The sequence below is a fragment of the Geotrypetes seraphini genome, unplaced genomic scaffold (assembly GCF_902459505.1).
Source record: "Geotrypetes seraphini unplaced genomic scaffold, aGeoSer1.1, whole genome shotgun sequence".
NCBI classification, from domain to species: domain Eukaryota; kingdom Metazoa; phylum Chordata; class Amphibia; order Gymnophiona; family Dermophiidae; genus Geotrypetes; species Geotrypetes seraphini.
In genome coordinates, this window is record NW_022985872.1 from 17,705 (window position 1) to 26,882 (window position 9,178).

The 9,178-nt window shown below is 43.7% G+C and overlaps 1 long non-coding RNA gene across 1 annotated transcript; it reads right to left on the minus strand.

The window, feature by feature from the left end:
* Positions 1-1,349: 1,349 nt before the first annotated feature.
* On the minus strand, positions 1,350-6,460 carry LOC117352443. The gene is made up of 3 exons (XR_004537692.1): positions 6,398-6,460; positions 5,393-5,508; positions 1,350-1,369 (listed from the first exon to the last, which is right to left on the minus strand). It is a non-coding gene; the product is annotated as an uncharacterized LOC117352443 (long non-coding RNA).
* Between the last annotated feature and the right edge of the window lie 2,718 nt (positions 6,461-9,178).

Below are 9,178 nucleotides of genomic sequence, written 5' to 3' on the forward strand. Positions count from 1 at the left end.
CATATTATATACAAGTGCTCAGTTTGTACCTGGGAGTGTTAAGTGACTTGGCCAGAACTACAACAGCCGCAGTGGGAATCGAACCCAGTTCCCCAGGAGGTGAGGAGTGGCTTAGAACTGTTGCCTCAGCACCCTGAGGTTGTGGGACATGAATCCCAGCGCTTCTTCTTGTGACACTGGGCAAGTCACTTACCCTCCATTGCCCCAGGTACAAAATAAGTCCCTGTATATATATAAACTGCTTTGAATTTGCAACTGCAAGAGCATAGACAAGTCCCTTTCCTTTCTCAGATTGCTCTCCTGTAGTGAGAGGAATCTAAGGCTAGGCCTAAAGATAGGGTTACCAGATTTCCTCCTTGAAAAAAAAGACACCTGGCTCCACACCATTCCGCTTCTGCCATGCCCTGTTCTGCCTGCTGCCCATCCCCCAGAAACCTCATCTCTTTTCCGTATCTGGAGGGTCTGTGAGCATTCATGGATGCAATGTGATGATGTCACACACATGCATGTGATGTCATCACATCGCATCCACTCATGCTCGGAGGCCCTTCAGATGCAGCCCTGAGCTCAGGGCTCTCCAAATACCCAGTTTTGGAAGTCCATCCGGGCGCTTTTAATTAGTTTGGCCACTGAACTCCTGCCATTTTGTTTTGTTTTGATAAACTTATACTTCCCAAGAAAACACAATGATCTTGTGACCACTATCTTAGATTCAGAAAACTTTTAAAAGCATTTCTCTAGCAAGACAGGGAGCCAACCCAGATGTAACTGAAATGGAAATGGTAAAAGCCCATTTCTAAACTGTCTAATGCAACTCCCGGGACATATCGATGAGCCAATGATGACTTACTTGAACTTGTAACTATGACCTAACTGTCCTGATCTACCTGTTCTAGCAACTCTATTGAATGTCTGTGTCAAACTGTCCATTGCAACGTCCCTGACTCAACCTCTTGTAATATAATCCAGCCTTAAACTGAATAGGTAAAGGCGGAATAGAAAACCTGGTTAACATAACCCTCAATCATTATGTTGCATTTGTTCTGGTCAGCCAGGAACAGCAAGAGGTGGTAGTGGTTTGGTGAGGTTACCCTTAAACCCGGAGGCCAGGACTCCCCTGTCCCTGTGCCTTTAGGCGTGCAATGGATAAATCTGTCCCTGACTCTCACTATATGGGTTAACTCTGCCAAATGAAAATTAAATGCACATCTTTCCATATCGGCCACAGGAGCACACAGAGGTGAGAAGGTGAGTGGAGGGAGCCGGGGAGACTGAAGGAGAAAGGGGAAAGAAGGCCTAATGGGGACCTCTAGAGTATCGTACATTTTCAGAATACTCACGTGGCCGCACGCATCTCTCGATCTTGTCTCTGACAAAAAAAGAACAATGAAGCCATCAGTATCTGGAGAATTGATTCTTCAAACTTGAAGCAAGAAAACACAATTTGGCAAATGTTTAAAGTTACTTTTCCTACTGCATTTCCTCAGATTATATAAAATTGAAAAATGAGCAAACTGATAATTATGTGGTCACGTCTCATCCTGCTACAAATCTAAACCCTTTAGCACATATCCACCCACTTATTCAGACTTTGCCAACTAGTCTCCAATCAGATAACCAGGAGCTCACAAACTCACCCCTCCTGCCACATTCATATGGAACTCTTTTCACCCAGTAACACAAGAGGGCCTTGACAAAATCCCAAGACATCCTGGCAGAATCCCCTATAGGAGGGAAAAATACACTTTTCCACATAGTCCTCATGCAAGATGACGCCTTTGTTGTATCGTTCAACTAGCTTCAGGATTCCTGCAGAGAAGGTTTTTGGCTCTCCCGAAGCCAGGTGAGCACCGCTTCCTTTACTTCATCGTGCTTTGATCTATGGGTTGGAGTGAGGCACCCATGTCTCGTCACCGGTGACAATTCTCTCCAGAATACTCGGATCTTCTTCATACCGTCTCAGGAACTGGGTCGCAAACTCCACACCATGTTGCTAAGCTGTTTGGGAACCCATCGTGCACAGACTTTCCTGAATCCCAAGTCATCACGCATTATGGCACAGGCAGATCCATAGCCGATATCCCAATTTGCAGCCGATTGAGACACCGTTATTGAGACACGGTCTTCTCTAATCAAGGCATCAGCCCTGTCAATGTGCTCTTGTGTGTTGATGGGCAGCCAGAATGACCTTCATGGGTTACATATGTTCTTCCCGCTTTAAACCTTTTCTCCCACTCATAAACCTTTTCTTGATTCATGGTGTTCTCTAGATACTGAGTCAATATCTGAAGGTGGCTTTCCACAGATGTCACTCCCTCTGCCAAAAGAGAGAGCACCACTGCACGTTGTTCTTCGATGGTGCAATCTTCCAATGGAGCGTCCATGTTTCTGACCTTGTGGCTGCCACATGACTAAAGGCCGAGCGCTGCACTATGTATGGACAAACTATTGTGACATTTCCGCTCCCTGAGACGATCATGTCAGAGTGAAACCCCATAGTAAATCCTTTGACCGAGATCAGAGACTGACCGAGAATGATCAGGCAGGAGATCCTGAAAGCAGAGTTGCCTATCCTGAGCAGGAGCCAGAATACAGGTTAGCTCCACGTCCCAGTAAAAAACCCAGCTCCCTTAAGAGGTTTAATCAGACTCCCAGTTGTATTCTGGGGGGAGCCAAAGAGCACGAAAGCTAGGAACACAGACACCTAGAACAGGGAGTGGCACAAACTCTCTTAAAGAGCTCTCCAAGGCAGTAAGGCAGGCTGCACACGAGGACCTGGCAGAGAAGGTTCTCCGGGCCAGGCAAAGGCCAGACCTCGCACAGGAGCCTATGGAATGGGAGGATTCCATTGACCAAGAGTCAGCTGAGCAGTTGGGGGCTCCAGAAAGTATGGACACAGCTGAAGAAAATGTGCCTGGAGCTGAGAACGTGGAAGCCATGGATGTCCGCTTGGCAGTCTCTCACTAAGGACTGGAGGTACTGGTTTCCATAAGGAGATAGTTATTGGGACTGTTAGTTTTGGTTTCTACTGAAAAACCAAGCTGAGAGCAGTGCTGCAGCAGCATTCAGCATTAATTACATTGTGCAAAAGCCAGGGGCAACTCAAAGGAGTTTTCTTTTGGCTTGTGGAGCAGTTTCCCTGTTGCCTGTTATATTCCAAGGGACTTTCAGGATTGGGGTAGGATCCCCGAAGATCTGTGGGAGCTTGTTAAAGCTATTGAATAAAGGGGAACCAGTAATTCTGCTGCCCAACTGGAGACTAGCTAGTGCTGGAATGACAAGAGCCTGCAGTAAGGCCTTACTTTTCTTTTCATGTTTGAAGTTTGCTTTGCAATGTGAAGAAACAGGATTATATGACTGAAAGTCCAGGACTCAAGAGTATTCTTGAGGACTTTTCCTTTTTGGGACTAGTTTTGTTTTCTCTTGCTGGGGAAGCCGCTAGAACCTTTATTGTGGACTTCTATGGACTTACCTAGTGCAATCCTCCGTTCTCAGCATACTGGACTATTGTAATATCATTTACCTGAGCTCCACGAAGAAAACTACCAGAAGACTCAGAATGATCCAAAACACCGCTGTCCGCCTTATATTCGGCTTGAAAAAATGGGACCATGTCACCCCTTTCTACCACAAACTTCATTGGCTACCACTGGAATCCAGAGTCCTATTTAAATTCGCCTGTTTTTGCTACAAAACAGTATTCGGCCTAGCCCCAAACTACATCAACCCACACTTCATCCTGAATCACAGAAACAAGAACTCCCGCAGAATCCAGTTATTTGCTTTCCCCTCCCTAAAACTCTGTCACTCCAATAAATTCTTCGACAAAACCCTCGCCTTCCAGGCCGCCAAGCTAAACCCATGGATAACCCAATTGATCCTCGAGGATCCAACCTACCTCAGCTTTAGAAAACTACTCAAAACACACCTCTTCCAACGCCACGACACTTAAAGGCCCCTCCCCAAAGAATCCCCCCTCCTCCCCCTTTTTCTTTCATCTTGCCACACCCCACACCCCCGACCCACCTTATCCTACTCCCCAATTTCATCTTCTCCGCTGCCTGCATCCCTGCTCATTTTAACACCTAACTCTATGCAATTCTGTTCAATTATTACTTAACTGCATATAACTATGTTTAATTAATGTGAACCGCATGTAATTATACTTAACTAATGTAAATCTGTTCAACTATTCTCAACCGCATGTAATCCATGTTTAACTAATGTGAACCGCCTAGAACTCACTGGGTATGGCGGTATACAAGAATAAAGTTATTATTATTATTATAAGAACTGCTGTTCTTCCATTGAACTGTTTTGGGAGAAGGGAAACCTTTTTCCTTTGGAGCAAAAGGAAGATAGTGCTAGTGCTTCCTTGTATGATTTTTGTTTTTTGTTTTTGGTGACAAATTAAACCTTGGACATTTTTGATTTGACTTGGCTCTCGCTGTGGTTTATTGTAGCGAAGGCCGGAGTATTGGGACACCAGTGAGGTCTTCCACTTTGGGAGCCACGCCAGGGTCGTGCTGCCGCCTGTCGGTGGTCTTCCACAAGCTTCCAGAGACCCCGGCAGGTGACACTATCCAACAGGGAATTTATGAGTACATATGTTGAATTTTGCTAGCTCTGTTCTGGTTATCGTGTAATTTAAGAATTGCCTTTCATTTTTGATTCACCCTCGTAGTAAATTACCATTCAGTTCATAGAGGAAAAGTTCATAGTCTGCTACTATCTATTACGGACTTTTCCTCCAGGAAGTTGCCCAAATCTTTTTTGGACCTGATACACTAACCACTGTTACCACATTACCAGAGGATGCGTTCCAGAGCTTAACAATTAATTGAGTGAAAAAATAGAAAATGGGGAGCAGAGAGGGGAAGACATAAGAACATAAGAATAGCCTTACTGGGTCATACCAACGGTCCATCAAGCCCACTAGCCTGTTCTCACAGTGGCCAATCCAGGTCCCTAGTACCTGGCAAAACATTCCATGCTACCGATCCAGGGCAAGCAGTGGCTTCCCCTTGTCTTTCTCAATAACAGACTATGGACTTTTCCTCCAGGAACTTATCCAAACCTTTCTTAAAACTTGCTACGCTATCCGCACATCACTACCCCCATGTAACCTAATCTATCTCTATTAATTCTAAACATAGTAACTTTCATGTGAACTTAGATATTTCATTATTATTTGATGTATATTACATGAAGCTAAACTGTAAACTTTGAGCAGGATCAAAACAGCCCAACAGTTCTGGAGTCTGAAAAGAAATGGTGGATCTTTCATTCACACTACGAGGGAGTCGTGAGGGAAGGATGTCGAGAGATCAGCCAAGAGTGTATTGTTCAAAAAACCCACTTTCTTGATGGATATGCCGTCTCTGAGACTTACCTGACAAGCCGAACTGTTTATAATGTACTCAGTGGATGGCCCACCATCAACTTCGTGGCGATGGAAGCATTTATGGCAGATGTTAAGCCCCAAGTTGAGCATAATAAAAGATGCCTCTAAAATAAAACAATGCTTTAATAAGCAAAATATCCCTAACAATATTATTATCAACAACTTAATATACTAGAACTGAAAGTTAAAGGTGGAATAGAAGTCAATAAATGTAATGTAATATGCATTTAGGCCTCCTAGGTATTTAAATGTCTCTATCATATCATCTCCCCCTTCTGCCTTTCCTCTAAAGTGTACAGATTGAGATCTTACAGTCTGTCCCCATACGCCTTATGATGAAGACCCAGGTCTATGGGACTCCCACGGGGAAAACCCCCCCCCCCCCCAAAGGCTCCCACAGGGATGGAACCAGGATTCCCGAGGCCTGGAAAGAGAATTAGTAGAAGAGAGACAAAAGCAGATACTGGGACCAAGATGATGGAAAAACAAAATGTCCCACCAGCTACAGCAACGGAGATGTTCATTTTGAGGGGGGTGGGGCTCCCCTCTCTTGGTTATGCCACCAATTGTGTTTAGTCCAAAATGAAGAACTTGCTGAGTTTGTTTTGGGGCTTCCAGTACAGTTTTGGCCCATTTTTCTTAGGCAACCCTTGTCCTGAAAAGTGTTGAAATGATTTTGATACTGTATTGTTTGATTCTTTACTCTTTGCTGCATTAAAAACCATTTGTGGATCTTGGAAGGACCTCTCACAAGTTACCTGTGCCAGAAGGTGGAACCAGATTTCTTTGCTCTACAGATATGAGCTTTATATTGCCCAACAAGAAATGGTCGACCCTACAGTCACATGACCTAATGTCTATTCTAATTCTTTATATTGTATTTTATTGCTGATTTAAATAAACTAAGACTTTAAAACCAAATCAGAACTGTCAGAAGTAATTGCTGCTTTTTATGGGGACAGGAGTTTGGTTTTCGCTTAATAGTGAAGTTACCTCCAGCGCCACATTCAGCGCATCCTTTAGGGGACTGATTATAGACCATCCACTGAAATCGATGCTCCACTTGATATCTATTGGTTTTGAGCATCTTCCAGATGAAACGATGGCACTTGTCCATCGCTTTCAGCCATCTAAAAGAAAAAAGAAAGAATCTAAGCTAAAAGCCAAAACAAAGTGGAACAGTCGCTCCTGGAAGCAGCAGATAAAGGAACGAAGTCTTTTAGAGAACGTGTGCCTTACGCCTCGTTATGCTCCGTGCTGGCATGGATGGTGTAGGATTGTTCAGCTGCAGGAGACAGAAAATAGAAATCAGTCAGCAAAAAGTCCCCGCTATGAATGCTGGCATCTTTTGGGTACTTTTTTTCAACCTAAGCCAAAAATCATAGACCTTAAATTCAAGCTGTATGCTGCTAGATATGGCCATCTTGAAACATTTTGAGCCAAGGGAAAGTTTTGTTCCGCACTGTTTCAGTTTATCCCCTGATGAAGCCAGTAAAGGTGAAACAGCGGCCCCGCAGTGCTGTTCAATACCGCTAACAAGATAAGTGCTGTTTTGAATTTTTGATATATATTTGAAAACTACAAATATTCACGAAGTATGAGCCAATGATCGAGATTCTGACCTGTTAACACATCTAGCAGCATACTGCTTGAATTTAAGGTCTCTCAGGCTTGTCTTCATATAGTTATTTATTCACTAAGGTGCTATCAGAGGTGATTTTTGGCTTAGACTGATTATTTGTACCTCTTTTGTATTTGTTTTTCTACTTTTTTTCAACCACAGCAGAAACTTACGAGTAAAGATTAAGATGACGTGCTCATCATCCGTCTCCTCCAGCCGGCAATTCAGAGCATATTCCTTATTAGGAGGGTCTTCTCCCTAATTAAAGCAAAAAAAAAGAGACAAGAATCAGTATAAAGAAACCCCAGGTTTTTGAACAATCCCAGTCTATTCCTGAACTAGTGGGTTATGCATCCCATTTCGCAAGATCTCTTGTAGGAAGCCTCCTTTACATATTTTTGATCCTCCCCTCTGACTTCCAGACTTCCACGCTTTCCTGCAGTCCCGACTGACCCCCCACCCATGGCAGAATGGAAGGAGGGATGCCTACCGTCTCCTGCCAATGGCCCCCCAACCCTCCCCCTGGAGCAGGCTAATGATTCTGCATATTAAAAGATAAGTATTAAACAACAGTATGTATTGAGAAAGACATCAAGGAGAAGGTGAAAATAAGGTTCAAAGACGAATATCATTGCCCACTGAAATATGCATTTGCAATTAAGTGGATTTCACCATATTTGACACTTGGAAGCGGGGTTGCCATTTCAAAAAAGCCCTAATAGCAGTGACAGGAGGCTCCTTCCCTGTCACTGCTGTGAAGACTCTGCGCATGTGTCAATCGCTCACTGAGTGAATGATCAGTTGTTCAAATCATTTGCATGCAAACGATCGCTGCTGGAGAATCAGCCAACAGCGATCGAGTCGCTATCTCTAGTGCATCGAGCCCTTTGAGGACAGGAGGCATTTCTATAATTAAATGCCTCTGTTTAGGTAATTCAGTCTATTCTATTCCAGAACCAAGGTCCATATTACCATAACTTGGGATTAACAGGCCAAAAACATTTATCCCCACCCCCACCGCCGCCTTTACTAAGGCCCGACATAAATACTGGCATATTACTTACTAAATATATTGTTAAATATGTCTCTGGACAGATCGAGTCTGATTGGCCACCAGTCACTAAAAGTATAGAAATAAATAACGTTAAAAATTTCATAGACTAATAAAGTTCAAATCAATCACATACAGTAATCATTACATTTTATTAAATTTGCATTCCATTCAATGTACAAATCTTTAATTTTATATTTATAATGAAAAATCTACTTACTTTCCTGTGGTCCCCATGACTTCAGACCTCTGAAAAATGAAAAAGAATGTATTAGAAATGATGCCTGATATCAGCAAGTAAACTGCACCATGTTTATTTCGTAGAAAGCTATTGTAGTTTAGGGCAAGGGATCGGGACTTGTTTCTACGACCACACTCAAAGTGGTTGACAGATATACAGGAGGAGGAGAGAGACCGGACTGCAGGGGGAAGATTCAGGAACATAGGAAGGAGAGGGAAAAAGATCATGGATCCCTGGGTTAGGGAGGCAGATATTTGAGAGGAAAAAGGGGATGGTGACAGGTGCCAGAAATGTAGGCCAGAATTTTACAGGTCGACATTTCCGCTGCCCAGGGTTCTTCCTGAATCGCGGCCAGTGGCTTTAGTCCGGCACCGGCCCAGGGTCCTTCCTGAAACGCGGCCAGTGGCTGAAGTCTGGCACCGGCCCAGGGTCCTTCCTGAATCGCGGTCAGGGCTGAAGTCCGGCACCGCCTCTAACCATGCCTACTTCTGGGCTTCGGCGTCATTAGGTACCAGTAGCCACCAGTGACCCAGGTGCTGGTCCTGGAGGCCACATTGCGACGGCTATTTATTTTTTTTAACAAGGGTTTAATTGGTTTTAAATGGTGCCACTAATTATTCCACCACTGAAGCCCAATTACAACAATTAAGTTAGGTGGAGGTAGGGTGGCTAACACCGCCTAAACCTTCTGCGGCTTTTGTAGAATCTGAATCTATCCTGTAACTATGGCAAATTGCAATCGGTTGACTGTGTATTATGTATGTCAAGCTGTAACCTGTTCTGAGCTCTTTCAGGAGAGGAAACAAATTAATTCAATAAATAAATATCACTAACCAATTAATTGACAATGAGGGAGGCTTT